The sequence below is a fragment of the Oncorhynchus gorbuscha genome, linkage group LG13, assembly GCF_021184085.1.
Source record: "Oncorhynchus gorbuscha isolate QuinsamMale2020 ecotype Even-year linkage group LG13, OgorEven_v1.0, whole genome shotgun sequence".
In the NCBI taxonomy this organism is placed as follows: Eukaryota; Metazoa; Chordata; class Actinopteri; order Salmoniformes; family Salmonidae; genus Oncorhynchus; species Oncorhynchus gorbuscha.
The window spans coordinates 24,498,810-24,518,795 of NC_060185.1; the positions used below are offsets into that span (position 1 = coordinate 24,498,810).

The following is a 19,986-nucleotide window of genomic DNA, read 5'->3' on the forward strand; positions in this document are numbered from 1 at the left end:
GACTGTTTGAGGTTGTGGACAGGTGTATTTTATACTGATAACAAGTTCAAACGGGTGCCATTAATACAGGTAACGAGTGGAGGACAGAGGAGCCTCTTAAAGAAGAAGTTACAGGTCTATGAGAGCCAGGAGTCTTGCTTGTTTGTAGGTGACCAAACACTTATTTTCCACCATAATTTGCAAATAAATTCATTAAAAATCCTACAATGTGATTTTCTGGATTTTTTTAGTGTACCTATGATGAAAATTACAGGCCTCTCTCATCTTTTTAAGTAGAAGAACTTGCACAATTGGTGGCTGACTAAATACTTTTTTTGCCCCACTGTACATATGAAACTACATATGAAACTAGGACATTAAAACCAGAATTCTTTCATCAACATCCATTCACATAACATATGTATTTTAAAGTATAAACACCTTTTAAGACAACTGTCTTTCTGTACGTTTTAAAATGTTTGCAAATAGATCTTTCAGCAAGGAATGTGAATTGAGAGGGATTTGGTAATACCTATGTAGGTGATGTAGTTTCTACACTGGTATAATGGGCATAATGTGTGGTAGTTGCACACCTCCCTGCTGAATTATGGTGATTTTGGCCAGTTTATATTTTTTTCATGATCTTTTGTGAAACAAATTCTCACGTAGGCTTTGTGCTAGCAGTTTAAGAGAGAAAGAGATCAAAGTGCATAGGGACAGCCTTGTTGAAGTGTATTTCTACAAAATCAAAACTGGAATTTGTCCTCAAAACAAAGGTTGTAAAAGTATGCAAGACATTTATAGAATAAATCATACTTTGGTTTATGTTTCTGTGACAAACTGTGATTTAGTTATTGACTTATACCGCTTTTAATGGTATTTTATAGATGTTATGTATTTCTATCAAGTCAAAACTGGAATTTATACTAAAAAATGTTGTAAAAGTATGCTAGACATTTATAGAATAAATCTTACCTAGTTTGATGATTCTGTGACAAACTATTAATTAGTTATTTATTTTTATATGGCTTTTGGCGAATGTCCGATGAATGTCTGTTGAATGTCCGCATGTGTGAATATAAAACCAATTTTACCTCGGTCTGGTACCTTAACAGGGAGCCATCAAGCCACCTGTATTGCTGGCCTTGCCTGCTTTTTGGAAAGTCTGAGCTTTGGTCGGAAGGTGGGTACAGTGATCTGAAGAACATCAATCGTTTAGCTAAAATATTGCTTTATTATTCATAGATTTTAGACGTGTATGATTTTTTTTTGTAAACATTTTTGCAAAATGCAAAATATCCATTGTTTAGATGGAATGGAATGTTCATGCCCTGTGATGTCCTGTGATATGTGGTTTTCTCACCTAGCTATCTTAAGATCGCTCTGCATCTGCAAAATGACTCAAATGTAGAATGCAAATGTTTTACATGAAGATGTATTGAATATTTTTTTTTACCCACTAATTTCTATCTTGTCTCATTGCTGCAACTCCCCAATGGGCTATGGAGGTGAAGATCAAGTCATGCGTCCTCCGAAACATGAACCACCTAACCATGCTTCTTAACACTCGCACACTTAACCCGGAAGCCAGCTGCTCCAATGTGTCGGAGGAAACAATAGACAACTGAAGTCAGCCTGCAGGTGCCCGACCCACCACAAGGAGTCACTGGAGTGCAATGAGCCAAGTAAAGCCCCCCCCCGGCCAAATCCTCCCCTAACCCGGGCGATGCTGGGCAAATTGTGCACCACCCTATGGAACTCACGGTCACGGACGGTTGTGATACAGCCTGGATACGAACCAGGGACGGCAGTGACGCGTTTTGCAAAAAAACATGATTATTTGTCTCTCTGAAATGAAACCATCAAGTGATATATTTTAAACAAATACAATATATGCCTGTCATTGAACAACCCCATGCCACGATTAGATCATGTAAAAACACAACAATCTCTTTAATAATTTCTTCAAACAATAAAAGATAATTTACCAACTTTTCTGAAAATGTATAAATAGAGTTTTGGAATGAACTCTTAAAATAGGTTGTTTACAAACAATAGAGAAAAACAAGCATATATTTTTGGTTTTGATGGGGTTACAGCTGAATTAAAACGTATAAAACATGTATAAATTAGCCTATATTCCTGAAGAATCAATGGCTATATATCATTAATTTAAAAGTCTAAAAATGGATGTAGCAATCGCAGATTGCCCCTTCAAAAGACAATATTAAAAAAAGGTGTCTAGGGTAAATTTCTGCAACTTCAGATGTTCATAATTTTCATAGATAAGAAGGATGTGTCTAGCTTTGAAATGTCGGTTTATTTAATGCATGTCAAGATAGGCGTTCACCGATGTGCATATCCATGAGTGTACGGCATTGGAAAATAGAACTCATTTCACGAGGCAGAACTTCCTGAATAGTTCTGACAAAAAGGATCTCTTGTTGTCCGGATGTTGTTGTTTATGAGGTAACTTTCCCGACTATCCTCCAGCAGTGTCTTGTAACAGGTAGAGTGACGTAGGAAAACCGGAAATGTATTTATAACCTCAGCGCTCCGTGGCGCGTGCATCAGATCCTCGGGTGATGGCTGAGCTGGAGTCGCTGCATTTCTCCGTGGGTATCCTCGGGATCTCCGGCGGTAAGTCCAGACGAAGATTTTGAATTCTGACTGATTATTTCTATTTCCAATACTTTTTTATAGCCTTAAGCCGTCTAAAGAAGTAGTCATGTATTGCGATATATTATTGAGTTTATTGAGCTATGAGAATTGTATCATAAAACAATACCTAGCATGGATAACCAACTATTGACGACTTCATAATAGTTCACTGATCGACAATCGAATCACATTCGATAAGAAAAGGAGTGGGAACTTTTATTTGTTGTTATTTTTCGTTTTATTTGGATTATCCTAATATGTCTCATATTGTGATCACACATTTTTGTGAAGGTTTATATAGTCGCTGTCTGATGAACTCCGTTGTTGCAATTCAATCTTTTGTACATTTATTTGAAGTAACTCAACTCAATGTACTCTGAACATTTCATGACTCTTGGACCAAGAACATTTATTCAAAAATAGTGACATGTTTGTTATTGGGAAAATATGGAGTGAAAGAAATCCTACAAAGTTTCTGTTTTGGAAATACGAGCTTTTCATCAGACAGCGACGATAGTATATGTATTATAGTATACATTAATGTAGATGATTAATTAATTCGCTATTCTTTTATTTGGTTTTCTCAAAATGGCTTAATAAGAGACATGAGCAGAGATGGCACCACAGGTCCCAGAGTGGGGATTTATTTCCTTCTGAGGGTAAAACTACTGGTTGTTTCAGGGACTTTAAGAGTTGTCCTATTGCCTGGGGCAAGTGAACTGGGTATTTGGAAAGTTGAGCTTGCTCTAAAGTTGCCCCAGGTGATTTTTTTATTACTGAAAACAACATAACTGTAAAGAATTCCAGTAAACATACAACTGATATTTCTGGTTAATCTGCATTGTTAAGTAAGTGATGGACAATTTATGGCATGGCAGCCGGGCGAGTTGAGCCTGCTCTGGAGGATGCCGCATTAGCCAGGTGATCAAAAAAACAATAAATGATTAGCAAACAATTTCAGTAGACTAACATAGGACTTGGAGCTATACTCTCCTTTCCCGCTAAACTGGAGTGCAAACCGCGCCCAGGTTTCTCTGAAATAAATTGGAGCAGAGGCGTAGTCGGCTCATCCAACTAGATGTATTTTTAGCATTTAAAATAAATTTTCTTAATTTTAAAGGCCCAATGCAGCTGTAAAAAAACAACTTATCACAATATCAAATCATCTCTGGGTAACAACTAAATACCTTACTGTAATAGTTTTCCATTAAAGTGATCAAAACGAAACAAAACGAGTTTTTCTTTGCAAAAAAATACATTCTCATGCAAAAATGTTGAGTGGGGAGTGGAAGGGCAACAAAGTGGTGCATTAACCACAGTGTGATCAATTCACCAGAGAAGAAGAGCCTGATGGGGGGGAAATGTAGCCTAACCTGAAAACTAGCTGTTATTAGCAGAGAGGTTTGGAACTGGTCTATTCATTTATACTAAACCCGCTGATTAAGACATCCTTTGTTGGTTGTATTTTCAACCAGCAACTATCAGCAAATACCTGGAGCCAGTGGGTCTGGCGACGAATATGTAGCGAGGGCCAGCCGACTAAAGCATACAGGTCGCAGTGGTGGGTGGTATAAGGTGATTTGGTAACAAAACGGACGGCACTGTGATATAGGAAGCCAATTCAAGATTTGATTTTGGATTGGAGATGTTTAATACGAGTCTGGAAGGAGAGTTTACAGTCTAACCAGAAACCTAGGTATTTATAGTTGTCCACATATTCTTGGTCGGAACCGTCCAGGGTGGTGATGCTAATCGGGCGGGCGGGTGTGGGCAGCGAACAGTTGAAAAACATGCATTTGGTTTTACTAGCGTTTAAGAGCAGTTGGAGGCCACGAAAGGAGTGTTGTATGGCATTGAAGCTTGTTTGGAGGTTAGATAGCACAGTGTCCAAGGAAGGCCAGAAGTATACAGAATGGTGTCGTCTGCGTAGAGGTGGATCAGGGAATCGCCCGCAGCAAGAGCGACATCATTGATATATACAGAGAAAAGAGTCAGCCTGAGAATTGAACCCAGTGGTACCCCCATAGAGACTGCCAGAGGTCCGGACAACATGCCCTCCGATTTGACACACTGAACTTTGTCTGCAAAGTAGTTGGTGAACCAGGTGATGCAGTCATTAGAAAAACTAAGGCTATTGAGTCTGCCGATAAGAATACGGTGATTGACAGAGTCGAAAGCCTTGGCCAGGTCGATGAAGACGGCTGCACAGTACTGTCTTTTATCGATGGCGGTTATGATGTCGTTTAGTACCTTGAGCGGGGCTGAGGTGCACCCATGACCGGCTCAGAAACCAGATTGCACAGCGGAGAAGGTACGGTGGGATTCGAAATGGTCAATGATCTGTTTATTAACTTTGCTTTCGAGGACTTTAGATAGGCAGGGCAGGATGGATATAGGTCTGTAACAGTTTGGTTCTAGGGTGTCACCACCTTTGAAGAGGGGGATGACCGCGGCAGCATTCCAATCTCGTTACGGAAATCTGCATGAAAATTGCCATCAATAAAATGCAATTGTGTTCGTTGTCCGTAGCTTATGCCTGCCCATACCATAACCCCACCACCATGGGGCACTCTGTTCATAATGTTGACATCAGCAAATCGCTCGCCCACACAACGCCATACACACTGTCTGAAATTCTTTGGTTGCACAAACCCCCAGTTTCATCAGCTGCCGGGTGGCTGGTTACAGACGATACCTCTGGTGAAGAAGCCAGATGTAGAGGTCCTGGAGTGGCATGGTTACACGTGGTCTGCGGTTGTGAGGCTTGTTGGACTTACTGCCAAATTCTCTAAAACTACGTAGGAGGCAGCTTATGGTAGAGAAATGAACATACCGATTATTGGAGGACCAAAAAAAGCGGATTATATTTATGTATTTGTAATAATGACAATTACAACAATAATGAATGAACACTTATTTTAAATTAATACAATACATCAATAAACATAAATTTAGCCTCAAATAAGTAATGAAACATGTTCAATTTGATTTAAAAAATGCAAAAACAAAGTGTTGGAGAAGAAAGTAAAAGTGCAATATGTGCCATGTAAAACAAGCTAGCGTTTATGGTCCTTGCTCAGAACATGAGAACATATGAAAGCTGGTGGTTCCTTTTAACATGAGACTTCAATATTCCAAGGTAAGAGGTTTTAGGTTGTAGTTAATATAGTATTTATAGGACGATTTCTCTCTATACCATTTGTATTTCATATACCTTTGACTATTGGATGTTCTTATAGGCACTTCACTATTGACAGTGTAACAGTATAGCTTCCGTCCCTCTCCTCGCCCCTACCTGGGCTCGAACCCAGCCACCCTCGAAGCATCGTTACCCATCGCTCCACAAAATCCGTGGCCCTTGCAGAGCAAGGGGAACAACTACTCCAAGTCACAGAGCGAATGACGTTTGAAACGCTATTAGCGCGGACCGCGCTAACTAGCTAGCCATTTCACATTGGTTACACCAGCCTAATCTTGGGAGTTGATAGGCTTGAAATCATAAACAGCTCAATGCTTGAAGCATTGCGAAGAGCTGCTGGCAAAATGCACGAAAGTGCTGTTTGAATGAATGCTTACGAGCCTGCTGCTGCCTAACATCGCTCAGTCAGACTGCTCTATCAAATATCAAATCATAGACTTAATTATAACATAATAACACACAGAAATACGAGCCTTTGTTCATTAATATGGTCGAATTCGGAAACTATCATTTTGAAAACAAAACGTTTATTATTTCAGTGAAAATCGGAACCGTCCCGTATTTTATCTAAGGGGTGGCATCCCTACGTCTAAATATTGCAGTTACATTGTTGTCGTGTCTTTGGCTATGCCAGATTAAGTGTATGACATGCTATTCTATAAAATCCTTTCCCTGTAATTAATATTACCTGATTGAGCTGATCATGTTTTATGTAATTAACTAGAAAGTCGGGGCACCACAAAATAATATTTATAGAGCAGTTATCTTCCGAATAAACTCTTAAAGACCTAGTAATATTTTACATCAATAGCAGTCAATATTAATCGTCACCTTATAAATTCTTGTAAATTCTTGGTTATCTTCACGAAACCTGGCTAACAAGTTGAATCAGCAATACAAAATTAGGTTTAATTATTTATTTACTAAATACCTAACTAATCACACAGAATTACATATACACAGATTGAATTATACCTTGATTACAAATTATGTCATAAAGGAAAACGTCCCTAGCGGATGGAACAGATATGACAGCTGGTTACACAAAGAAAATGGGTCTGAGTTTGAGTGAAAGAGCGGGAAGACTGAAGAACAAAGGGAGAAGTGATGTCTATCGGGCCGTAGGCAGCTACTCTATCGTAAATGCAGAATCTTATGCATTCTATATTACCGCCCATTTGGAAAAGGAAAATGCAATAAGTATTTACTCTGAGCTGCGCTTCAATAGGTTGGTGGTAGATGGAAGGCCATGTTGCCCAACAGAGTCATTTGTCCTTTGAAGAGTGTCTCTGGTGGTGAACGGGAAACGTTGTAGTGTCGTCGTTGTGTGGTAGACGGGATACTCTGTCTGTCCTCTCCTAGCCCACGTTTACAGCGGCCGCTGCTAACTCAACGGCTAGGAGGTATCACTTCTGTAGCGAATAAGTGTTCAAAGTTCATACCATTCGCAACCAAAGCTCACGCTGAGGTTGGCTTCGTTCTGTAGTTATTATCTGAATCCCTCTGACATCGGACCGTAGTCCTAATGTACCCGGAACAGATGTTACATTTTCATCAAGGGCTTATATAGTGGAGGGAGAAGGGTGTGTTTCATAGTTTATAACCCATGTCTTTTCACAGGGGCGGTCCACTGATTGAGCAGAGCCCTAACCTTATGAAAACCCAAATCTCTCATTTGGAAGCTAAAATTACATTTAATCTTTTCACAAATAATTGTATATTTAAACATTTGAATTGCACAACAATTCCATGTGAATCTGATAACTATAATGTGTATACTTTCCCAGATACAGTTTAGGTCGTCCTGTCATCAATCATAATGTCTCAGATGACAACCGAACTGACATCATATTCATTAAGTACCATCTGTTATGCAGGTGAATGAGGACCCAAAAGCGACTTGGCGAAAACAGAGTCTTTATTCCAGTAAAGGAAATATGCAATACTCCTAGACAAATCGGAGCGGTAAACAAAGCATAAAAACTAATTCCACTCGTAGTGACGAGGACAGACTGGAGACTCGACCATAAACTGTAGGTTGCCTCGGGAAGGCACCGACCGTAGCAGACTCAGACACCTGCTCACACGCAGCATCTGAGGGAAACACGACACGACAGGGCGAGACAAAGACACAGCACGGTGAACAATATACAAGGATCCGACAGGACAGAAACGGAAGACAAGGGGAGAAATAGGGACTCTAATCAGAGGGCAAGATACGGAACAGGTGTGAAAAGATTAGATGATTGATTAGGGGAATAGGAACAGCTGGGAGCAGGAACGGAACGATAGAGAGAAGAGAGAGAGGGAGGGAGAGAGAAAAAAGGGAACGAACCTAAAAAGACCAGCAGGGGGAAAACGAACAGAAGGGAAAGCAAAATGACAAGACAATATAAGACAAAACATGACACCAACGCATATTTTCAACTGGTTCTATTATCGAAATATGGATCCTTTCCCTCCACTTGTTTGATGTTCCCAGACTCTCTATGTTTAACAAAGGCTATTCAAGAGTCCCTCTGTAGAGTCAAGAGAGAGGGAAGGGAGAAAGGTATTTATGGGGAGGGTCATAAACCTTACCCACAGGCCAACGTGATGACATTGTACAACCTTCAATGTTATGTCATAATTTCTTAAAATTCTGGCAAATTAGTTCGCAACGAGCCAAGCAGCCCAAACTGTTGCATATACCCTGACTCTGCGTGCAATGAACGCAAGAGAAGTGGCACAATTTCACCTGGTTAATATTGCCTGATATGCAGGTTTAAAAATATATACTTCTGTGTATTGATTTTAAGAAAGGCATTGATGTTTATGGTTAGGTACAATCGTGCAAAGATTGTGCTTTTTTCGCAAATATGTTTTTGTTAAATCATCCCCCGTTTAGCGAAGTTGGCTGTCTTTGTTAGGAAGTAAATAGTCTTCACACAGTTCGCAACTAGCCAGGCGGCCCAAACTGCTGCATATACTCTGACTCTGTTGCAAGAGAAGTGACACAATTTACCTAGTTAAAAGAAATTAATGTTAGCAGGCAATATTAACTAAATATGCAGGTTTAAAAATATATACTAGTGTATTGATTTTTAGAAAGGCATTGCTGTTTATGGTTAGGTACACGTTGGAGCAACGACAGTCCTTTTTCACAAATGCGCACCGCATCGATTATATGCAACGCAGGACACACTAGATAAACTAGTAATATCATCAACCATGTGCAGTTAACTAGTGATTTTGATTGATTGATTGTTTTTATAAGATAAGTTTAATGCTAGCTAGCACTTCTTACTGGATTCGCGTAACAGGCAGTCTCCTCATGGAGTGCAATTAGAGGCAGGTGGTTAGAGCATTGGACTAGTTAACTGTAAGGTTGCAAGATTGAATCCTCGAGCTGACAAGGTAAAAATCTGTCGTTTGTGACACCTGAACAAGGCAGTAAACCCACCGTTCCTAGGCCGTCATTGAAAATAAGAATGTGTTCTTAACTGACTTGCCTAGTTAATAAAGGTGTATATATATATATATATATATATATATATATATATATAAAATAAAATCAGCCAAATCGGTGTCCAAAAATACAGATTTCCGATTGTTATGAAGACTTGAAATCGGCCCTAATTAATCGGCCATTCCGATGAATCGGTCGACCTCTATATGACAAAGTGAGTAATCAGTTGTAAAAGGGTTCCTTTTGGAAATGATAGGACCAGAGTTGTACTAACCAGGTCACATAGTAATAAAATAACTCCTGAAAAAACTCCTGGCCCTAGGGAGAGTGAGAACTCTGTCTGAACTACTTGATGTACTTGTTCATATGTATAGCATTTTAAAACAAGACTAACAGGGGTTTCCATTACACAGACACCGAGACAACTGTGATTAGACAATAGAACTAACAGGGCTGCATCATAGGCCTATATAAATCTATAATAAAACAATTACTGGTGCATTAACACAGTTTAATCTACTGTACCAGTCAAAAGTTTGGACACACCTACTCATTCCAGGGTTTTTCTTTATTCTCACTATTTTCTAAATTGTAGAATAATAGTGAAGACAAAACTATGAAATAACACATGGAATCATGTAGTTATCAAAAAAGGGTTCAACAAATCAAAATATGTTTTAGATTTGAGATTCTTCAAAGTAGCCTCCCTTTGCCTTGATAACAGATTTGCACACGCTTGGCATTCTCTCAACCAGCTTCATGAGGTTTTCACCTGGAATTGATAGGTGAGAATTGTCTGTTAATTGAATGATTAGAATATTCTGCCCTGAAACATATACTTGTATTGAATTGATTAGAATGTATGAAATCATAATCAATAAATGTGTAGTCCTAGTCATAATTAGGGTAAAACAATATGCCTTTATGGTATTTTAAACAGACTGTCTGAGCTTGGTGCCGACCTGACTAGAGATTTGGGAGAGAACTGGGAGTACGTCTCAAGGACAAAGTCACTAAAAACACTACTTCAAGGTCTCAGAGCAAGTGACGTAACCGATTGAAACGCTATTTAGCGCACACCGCTAACTAAGCTAGCCGTTTCACATCCGTTACATGTGCGTAGCAGGACATGTGTGTGTGTGTCTGTTTGTGTGCATGTGTGTGTGGGTATGTGTGTATGTGCATCTGTTTGTGTGTGTGTGTGTGCGTATGGCTGTGTGGGCGTGAGAAGTCAGTATAAAATGAATTGTTTTGTATTCTTGACTTCAGAACGTTCCGTGAATAAACCTTTTTGACTATTTAGCTGGGCCACCGTCTGTTTCATTCGACCTGTATCTTACAAATTCTGGTTTGCAGACTGAGAGTAATATAATTACATTTGGTGCTGTACCTGGAGAACATAATTCTCTTATTAGGAATACATTTCAATTAACAGGTGTATCTTGTTAAAAGTTCATTTGTGGAATTGCTTTCCTTCTTAATGCATTTGAGCCAATCAGTTGTGTTGTGACATGGTAGGGTTGGTTAACAGATGCTAGCCCTATTTGGTAAAAGACCAAGTCCATATTATGGCAAGAACAGCTCAAATAAGCAAAGAGAAACGACAGTCCATCATTACTTTAAGACATGAAGGTCAGTCAATGCGGAACGTTTCAAGAACTTTGAAAGTTTCTCGAAGTGCAGGCGCAAAAACCACAAAGCACTATGATGAAACTGTCTCTCATAAGGACGGCCACAGGAATGGAAGACACAGAGCTACCTCTGCTGCAGAGCATAAGTTAATTTGAGTTTTCAACCTCAGAAATTGCAGCCCAAATAAATGCTTTACAGAGACATCTCAGACACATCTCATCATCAACTGTTAAGAGGAGACTGAATCAATCAGGCCTTTGTGGTCAAATTGCTGCAAAGAAACCGCTACTAAAGGACACCAATAATAAGAAGAGACTTGGTTGGGCAAAGAAACACAAGCAATGGACATTAGACAGGTGGAAATCTGTCATTTGGTCTGATGAGTTTATTTTTCCAACCGCCGTGTCTTTGTGGGATGCAGAATAGGTGAACGGATCTCTGCATGTGTGGTTCCCACTGTGAATCATGGAGGAAGAGGTGTGATGGTGTGGGAGTGCTTTACTGGTGACACATTCATTTAGAATTTAAGGCACACTTAAGCAGCATGGCTACCACAGCATTCTTCAGTGATACACCATTCCATCTGGTTTGCGCTTAGTGGGACTATCGTTTATTTTTCAACAGGACAATGACCCAACACTCCTCCAGGCTGTGTAAGGGCTATTTTACCATGAAGGAGAGTGATGGAGTGCTGCATCAGATGACCTGGCCTCCATAATCACCCAACCTCAAACCAATTATGATGGTTTGGGATGAGTTGGACTGCAGAGGGAAGGAAAGCAGCCAACAAGTGCTCAGCATATGTGGGAACTCATTTAAGACTGTTGGAAAAGCACTCCTCAAGAAGCTGATTGAGAGAATGCCAAGAGAGTGCAAGCTGTCATCAAGGTGGCTACTTTGTGGCTTTGTGGCTACTTTGAAGAATCTCAAATATAAAATATATTTGGAATTGTTTAACACTTTTTTGTAACTACATGATTCCATTTCATATTTTTGATGTCTTCACTATTATTCTACAATGGAGAAAATAGTAAAATAAAGACCCTTTTTGACTGGTACTGTATGTCATCACTTTTAGTTGATTACATTTTTCCTGTCAATCATTTTTGATTGAAAAGGCCTAGGTAGCCTAGCCAACCAAAGTTTGAATGCAATACAATGCACACGCATATAGTCTTACACGAATTCGACCATAGGCCATAGGCTACTAATTGTGCGCACGTTGACCAATCACAAGGCAACATGTTTGCTCCCCCATTGTGGATTTGAGTGAAAGTGGTCAGGTGCTTCAGTCAAGTTGCGGTACAGAAACTTGGAGCTGTGTTCATGGGTTCTTGTCAAACAATTGGCTTTTTTTCTGAGTTGGTTTGGTCTAAAGCCTGCTGTACTTTCACCTTTTCTGTTGGTTTCCCCTACAGGTTCTCTGCTGCTGTTGGTGAATAACTATGGCAGCTCTCCTGAAAAAGACTTCATCCCCCATACTGCACTGGGGGTGCTGCTGCTCATCATCGCTTCCCTTTTGGCATACTCTGGTAGCCTACCTACTGTTTATTACTCATATAAATGTTAACCATACTCTGTTACCCTTTCTATGTGCACTATTTCTATGCTTCCATTTCTTGAGTTTTGTTGTTGCGTCTCTTTCTTTCGGTTTTGTTCACCAGCGTCAAACAGCTTTAAATGCAATATATTGAACATATATTTCACAGTGGTTTAGATGGTACAATGATTCTCTACACTATACATTTCTTGTTTTGTCAAATAAACAAATATTAGGCGAACAATTTGAATTCTAGCATCCATGAAATGGCAGAGCACCATCAACTATGCTAACGTGGACTAAGGCATGCATTCATGATTTCATTGTATTGACTGTGTGTTTGAACGTGGTATCAGCCAGAGATCAATAAATGTTTTTCCCTCCCTCCCTCCCTCCCTCCCTCCCTCCCTCCCTCCCTCCCTCCCTCCCTCCCTCCCTCCCTCCCTCCCTCCCTCCCTCCCTCCCTCCCTCCCTCCCTCCCTCCCTCCCTCCCTCCCTCCCTCCCACTAGGGGTGCGTCGCAGCCTGTCCCAGTCCCAGTTGTTCTCCAGTGTGTGTCTGACCGTGTCAGCCTTGTGGTGTGGGTCTGGACTGGTCTACCTGCTCGTTGGGGAGGGGATGGTGGGGACTACAGAGCTGAGGTCCTCTTTGGTCCCTGGCCTAGCAGCCTTCACCCTGGCCTTCCTCATACTGGCTACAGTATCTGTCCTCCAGAGAGAGGTGTGTGTAATTATCTACAGTATCTATCTACATATATATCTACAGATGTACACTCTTAATTTGACCAGTTTTGCTGCAGGGAAATAACTCTGCAGCAACAGGATTTTAACATTTAGTCCATTTAAATAGTTCCGCCGATGTAATGTTCCTTTATCGGTGGTTAGGCTATTAGCTGGCCAACATTAGGCTGCATGAAAAGTGCATTATTGTTTGTTTTTCTCAATCGCTTTGGCTCATTTTTTTAAACAGTCTTAAAATTCTCTGAACTGTAAGTGCAATTGTCACCACTGTTTTATGGGACATCACAACTCTATTGCATGTCTGCAAAATGTAGTAACTCACCCAAAACATTTAACTCATGCTTCAAAACCTAGTTATTGTGACAGTAAATTGGCCAATGCCGCCAAAATTAAAAGTTTTGTCATTGTGTGAGCCGTATTGGTCAAAATGTTTCGATGTTTTTTCACCATGGCAGTCAACCCTGGAAACGTTTGTTATGTACAAATTTCAGTTTTGTTCAACTTATTTGTTGACACTGACTGCTTACTGTGCTATACCAGAAGGTCAGTTTCGTCTCGCTGAATGCTATTGTGTATCACACTGAGCGTTTTAGATATCAATTTCAACAGTAAGGAAAAGTTTCCTGGGAAAAGTCAAAACTGTACAATACTGTAGTACATAGAAAAAGGATATACACATTTGTATGTAAACAGTCCATTTTTGTAACAGAAAATTCACATTTCTTACATGTAAATATATAGTGAACAGCAAATTAGCCACAAAATGACCCCCCCCCCAAAAAAAACCTGCAACAATGAAAAAACCTGCGGTAGTTCTGTAAAAAATAATAAATTGTACCTCCTCACAGTATGTAACACTACAAGTACCTATCTTCTTGGTGGACATCCTGTCACTCTTGTTGGTCTGGCCAGAGATTTTCGTCAACATCACATCTGATGTTTTCCCTTGTGATGCACAGGGGGAAAAGTCTCCTTGCGTGGCTCAACCATCCTCTGCAAAGATCGCCTGTGATGTCCTCAGAAGCAACATTCATGGCATCTAACAGAGACATCTGATCTCGTGCCTGATAGTCATATACTTTCCACCTCCATGCTGAACAAAACTCTTCTATTGGATTCAGGAATGGGGAGGATGGTGGAACAACTCCATTGCAATTCTGTGCAGCAAACCTTTCCCTAACAATGTTGGTTCGATGGAAGCTGACATTATTCCACACAATTACAGTCCTATATATGACATGTAGAGGTCGTTGTGTAGTCCTATATATGACATGTAGAGCTGCTCTGTCACCAGCATGAGGTCATTGTGCAGTCTTATATATGACATGTAGAGGTCGTTGTGTAGTCCTATATATGACATGTAGAGCTGCTCTGTCATCAACATGAGGTTGTTGTGCAGTCCTATATATGACATGTAGAGGTCGTTGTGCAGTCCTATATAGGACATGTAGAGCTGCTCTGTCATCAACATGAGGTCATTGTGCAGTCCTATACATGACATGTAGAGCTGCTCTGCCACCAGCATGAGGTCGTTGTGCAGACCTATATATGACATGTAGAGCTGCTCTGTCATCAACATGAGGTCGTTGTGCAGTCCTATATATGACATGTAGAGGTGCTCTGTCACCAGCATGAGGTCGTTGTGCAGTCCTATATATGACATGTAGAGCTGCTCTGTCACCAGCATGAGGTCATTGTGCAGTCTTATATATGACATGTAGAGGTCGTTGTGTAGTCCTATATATGACATGTAGAGGTGCTCTGTCACCAGCATGAGGTCGTTGTGCAGTCCTATATATGACATGTAGAGGTGCTCTGTCACCAGCATGAGGTCGTTGTGCAGTCCTATATATGACTTGTAGAGCTGCTCTGTCACCAGCATGAGGTCGTTGTGCAGTCCTATATATGACTTGTAGAGCTGCTCTGTCACCAGCATGAGGTTGTTGTGCAGTCCTATATCTGACATGTAGAGCTGCTCTGTCATCAACATGAGGTCGCTGTGCAGTCCTATATATGACATGTAGAGCTGCTCTGCCACCAGCATGAGGTTGTTGTGCAGTCCTATATATGACATGTAGAGCTGCTCTGTCACCAGCATGAGATCGTTGTACAGTCCTATATATGACATGTAGAGCTGCTCTGCCACCAGCATGAGGTTGTTGTGCAGTCCTATATATGACATGTAGAGCTGCTCTGTCATCAACATGAGGTCGTTGTGCAGTCCTATATATGACATGTAGAGCTGCTCTGTCACCAGCATGAGATCGACATGTGCAGTCCAGTCCTATATACATGACATGTAGAGTCCTATATATGACATGTAGAGCGTTGTGCAGTCCTATATATGACATGCTCTGTCACCAGAGGTCAGTTGTGCAGTCCTATATATGACATGTAGAGGTCGTTGTGCAGTCCTATATATGACATGTAGAGCTGCTCTGCCATCAGCATGAGGTCGTTGTGCAGACCTATATATGACATGTAGAGCTGCTCTGTCATCAACATGAGGTCATTGTGCAGTCCTATATATGACATGTAGAGGTCGTTGTGCAGTCTTATATATGACATGTAGAGGTCGTTGGGCAGTCCTATATATGACATGTAGAGCTGCTCTGTCATCAACATTAGGTCGTTGTGCAGTCCTATATATGACATGTAGAGCTGCTCTGCCATCAGCATGAGGTCGTTGTGCAGTCCTATATATGACATGTAGAGCTGCTCTGCCATCAGCATGAGGTCATTGTGCAGTCCTATATATGACATGTAGAGGTCATTGTGCAGTCCTATATATGACATGTAGAGGTCGTTGTGCAGTCTTATATATGACATGTAGAGGTCGTTGTGTAGTCCTATATATGACATGTAGAGCTGCTCTGCCACCAGCATGAGGTTGTTGTACAGACCTATATATGACATGTAGAGCTGCTCTGTCATCATGAGGTCGTTGTGCAGTCCTATATATGACATGTAGAGCTGCTCTGCCATCAGCACGAGGTCGTTGTGCAGTCCTATATATGACATGTAGAGGTCGTTGTGTAGTCCTATATATGACATGTAGAGGTCGTTGTGCAGTCCTATATATGACATGTAGAGCTGCTCTGTCATCAACGTGAGGTCGTTGTGCAGTCCTATACATGACATGTAGAGGTCATTGTGCAGTCATATATGACATGTAGAGGTCGTTGTGCAGTCCTATATATGACATGTAGAGCTGCTCTGTCATCAAAATGAGGTTGTTGTGCAGTCCTATATATGACATGTAGAGGTCGTTGTGCAGTCCTATATAGGACATGTAGAGCTGCTCTGTCATCAACATGAGGTCATTGTGCAGTCCTATACATGACATGTAGAGCTGCTCTGCCACCAGCATGAGGTTGTTGTGCAGACCTATATATGACATGTAGTGTTATGCAGGTGAATGAGGACCCAAAAGCGACTTGGCGAAAACAGAGTCTTTATTCCAGTAAAGGAAATATGCAATACACCTAGACAAATCGGAGCGGTAAACAAAGCATAAAAAACTAATTCCACTCGTGGTGACGAGGACTGACTGGAGACTCGACCATAACCTGTAGGTTGCCTCGGGAAGGCACCGACCGTAGCAGACTCAGACACCTGCTCACACGCAGCATCTGAGGGAAACACGACACGACAAGGCGAGACAAAGACACAGCACGGTGAACAATATACAAGGATCCGACAGGACAGAAACGGAAAACAAGGGGAGAAATAGGGACTCTAATCAGAGGGCAAGATACGGAACAGGTGTGAAAAGATTAGATGATTGAGTAGGGGAATAGGAACAGCTGGGAGCAGGGACGGAACGATAGAGAGAAGAGAGAGAGGGAGGGAGAGAGAAAAAAGGGAACGAACCTAAAAAGACCAGCAGGGGGAAACGAACAGAAGGGAAAGCATAATGACAAGACAATATAAGACAAAACATGACAGTACCCCCCACTCACCGAGCGCCTCCTGGCGCTCTCGAGGAGGAACACTGGCGGCAACGGAGGAAATCATAGATCACAAACGGTCCAGCACGTCCCGAGAAAGAACCCAACTCCTCTCCTCAGGACCGTAACGGAAAACGATAAAAAGGGAAACTAGGGTACTATTCTAAAAAAAAAAAAAAAAAAATGAGACACGGGTAGAGAACTGAAAGCTTTAGAGCAAACAAGACCAAACAGGCCAGGAGAGTAACAACTAGGGACAGACTGAGACACAGCAAGGGCAGGAACAAGACCAGGAGAGATGCGGTGGCAGGGAACAGACTGAGACCCAGCAAGACCAGGAGCAGAAGCAGAAAAAAATTACCAGACTTATTCTGCGCGCAGTCCGAACACGCAGCCACGAAACGGCGCGTGTCACGCTCCTGAGTAGGCCACCAAAAGCGCTGGCGAATAGAAGCAAGAGTACCTCGAACGCCGGGATGGCCAGCTAACTTGGCAGAGTGAGCCCACTGAAGAACAGCCAGACGAGTAGAAACAGGAACGAAAAGAAGGTTACTAGGACAAGCGCGCGGCGACGCAGTGTGCGTGAGTGCTTGCTTAACCTGTCTTTCAATTCCCCAGACTGTCAACCCGACAACACGCCCAACAGGAAGGATCCCCTCGGGATCGGTAGAAGCCACAGAAGAACTAAAGAGACGGGATAAAGCATGAGGCTTGGTGTTCTTAGTACCCGGGCAATAAGAAATAACGAACTCGAAACGAGCGAAAAACAACGCCCAACGAGCATGACGCGCATTCAGTCGTTTGGCAGAACGGATGTACTCAAGGTTCCTTTGGTCAGTCCAAACGACAAAAGGAACGGTCACCCCCTCCAACCACTGTCGCCATTTGCCTAGGGCTAAACGGATGGCGAGCAGTTCGCGGTTAGCCACATCATAGTTACGTTCCGACGGTGACAGGCGATGAGAAAAATACGCACAAGGGTGGACCCCATCGTCAGTATCGGAGCGCTGGGACAGAATGGCTCCCACGCCCACCCCCGACGCGTCAACCTCAACAATAAACTGTTTAGTGACGTCAGGTGCAACAAGGATAGGAGCGGATGCAAAACGCTTCTTGAAGAGATCAGAACAACAATCATACGACCGGTGAGGAGGAAGGGAGTTGGTTCTGGACCGACTGAAGACCGTGCGCAGACCATGATATTCCTCCGGCACTCCTGTCAAATCACCAGGTTCCTCCTGAGAAGAGGGGACAGAACAAACAGGAGAAATAGCAGACATTAAACACTTCACATGACAAGAATCGTTCCAGGAAAGGATAGAATTACTAGACCAATCAAAAGAAGGATTATGACACACTAGCCAGGGATGACCCAAAACAACAGGTGTAAAAGGTGAACAAAAAATCAAAAAAGAAATGGTCTCACTATGGTTACCAGATACAGTGAGGGTTAAAGGTAGTGTTTCACATAATATACTGGGGAGAGGACTACCATCCAAGGCGAACATGACCGTGGGCTCCCCTAACTGTCTGAGAGGAATGTCATGTTCCCGAGCCCAGGCTTCGTCCATAAAACAGCCCTCCGCCCCAGAGTCTATTAATGCACTGCAGGAAGCTGCCGATCCGGTCCAGCGTAGATGGACCGGTAAGGTAGTACAGGTACTTGACGGAGAGGACCGTCTAGTAGTGCTTATCAGTCGCCCTCCACTTACTGATGAGCTCTGGCCTTTAACTGGACATGAAATGACAAAATGACCAGCGGAACCGCAATAGAGACAGAGGCGGTTGGTGATTCTCCGTTCCCTCTCCTTAGTCGAAATGCGAATACCCCCCAGCTGCATGGGCTCAACACCAGAGTCAGTGGGGAAAGATGGTAGTGTCGGAGAGAGGGGAGACACAGTTAACGCGAGCTCTCTTCTATGAGCTCGGTGACGAAGGTCTACCCGTTGTTCAATGCGAATAGCGAGTTCAATCAAAGAATCCACGCTGGATGGAACCTCCCGAGAGAGAATCTCATCCTTAACCTTAGCGTGGAGTCCCTCCAGAAAATGAGCGAGCAACGCCTGCTCGTTCCAGTTACTGGAGGCAGCAAGAGTGCGAAACTCTATAGAGTAATCCGTTATGGATCGATTACCTTGACATAGGGAAGACCGGGACCAGGAAGCTTCTTTCCCAAAAACTGAACGATCAAAAACCTTTATCATCTCCTCTTTAAAGTTCAGATAATCGTTAGTGCACTTAGCGCTTGCCTCCCAGATAGCTGTGCCCCACTGCCGAGCCCGACCAGTAAGGAGTGATATGACGTAGGCAATCCGAGCTCTCTCTCTTGAGTATGTGTTGGGTTGGAGAGAGAACACTATATCACACTGGGTGAGAAAGGAGCGGCACTCAGTGGGCTGCCCAGAATAACATGGTGGGTTATTAACCCTAGGTTCCGGAGGCTCGGAAGACCCGGAAGTAGCTGGTGGCACGAGACGAAGACTCTGATACTGTCCTGAGAGGTCGGAGACCTGAGCGGCCAGGGTCTCAACGGCATGCCGAGCAGCTGACAATTCCTGCTCGTGTCTGCCGAGCATCGCTCCCTGGAACTCGAGAGTAGAGTAGAGAGAATCCATAGTCGCTGGGTCCATTCTTGGTCGGATCCTTCTGTTATGCAGGTGAATGAGGACCCAAAAGCGACTTGGCGAAAACAGAGTCTTTATTCCAGTAAAGGAAATATGCAATACTCCTAGACAAATCGGAGCGGTAAACAAAGCATAAAAAACTAATTCCACTCGTGGTGACGAGGACTGACTGGAGACTCGACCATAACCTGTAGGTTGCCTCGGGAAGGCACCG

At 42.3% G+C, this 19,986-nt stretch overlaps 1 pseudogene; it reads left to right on the top strand.

The window, feature by feature from the left end:
- The first annotated feature begins 2,562 nt into the window (after window positions 1-2,562).
- LOC123993928 overlaps window positions 2,563-19,986 on the top strand; it is a 37,209-nt pseudogene continuing 19,785 nt past the window's right edge.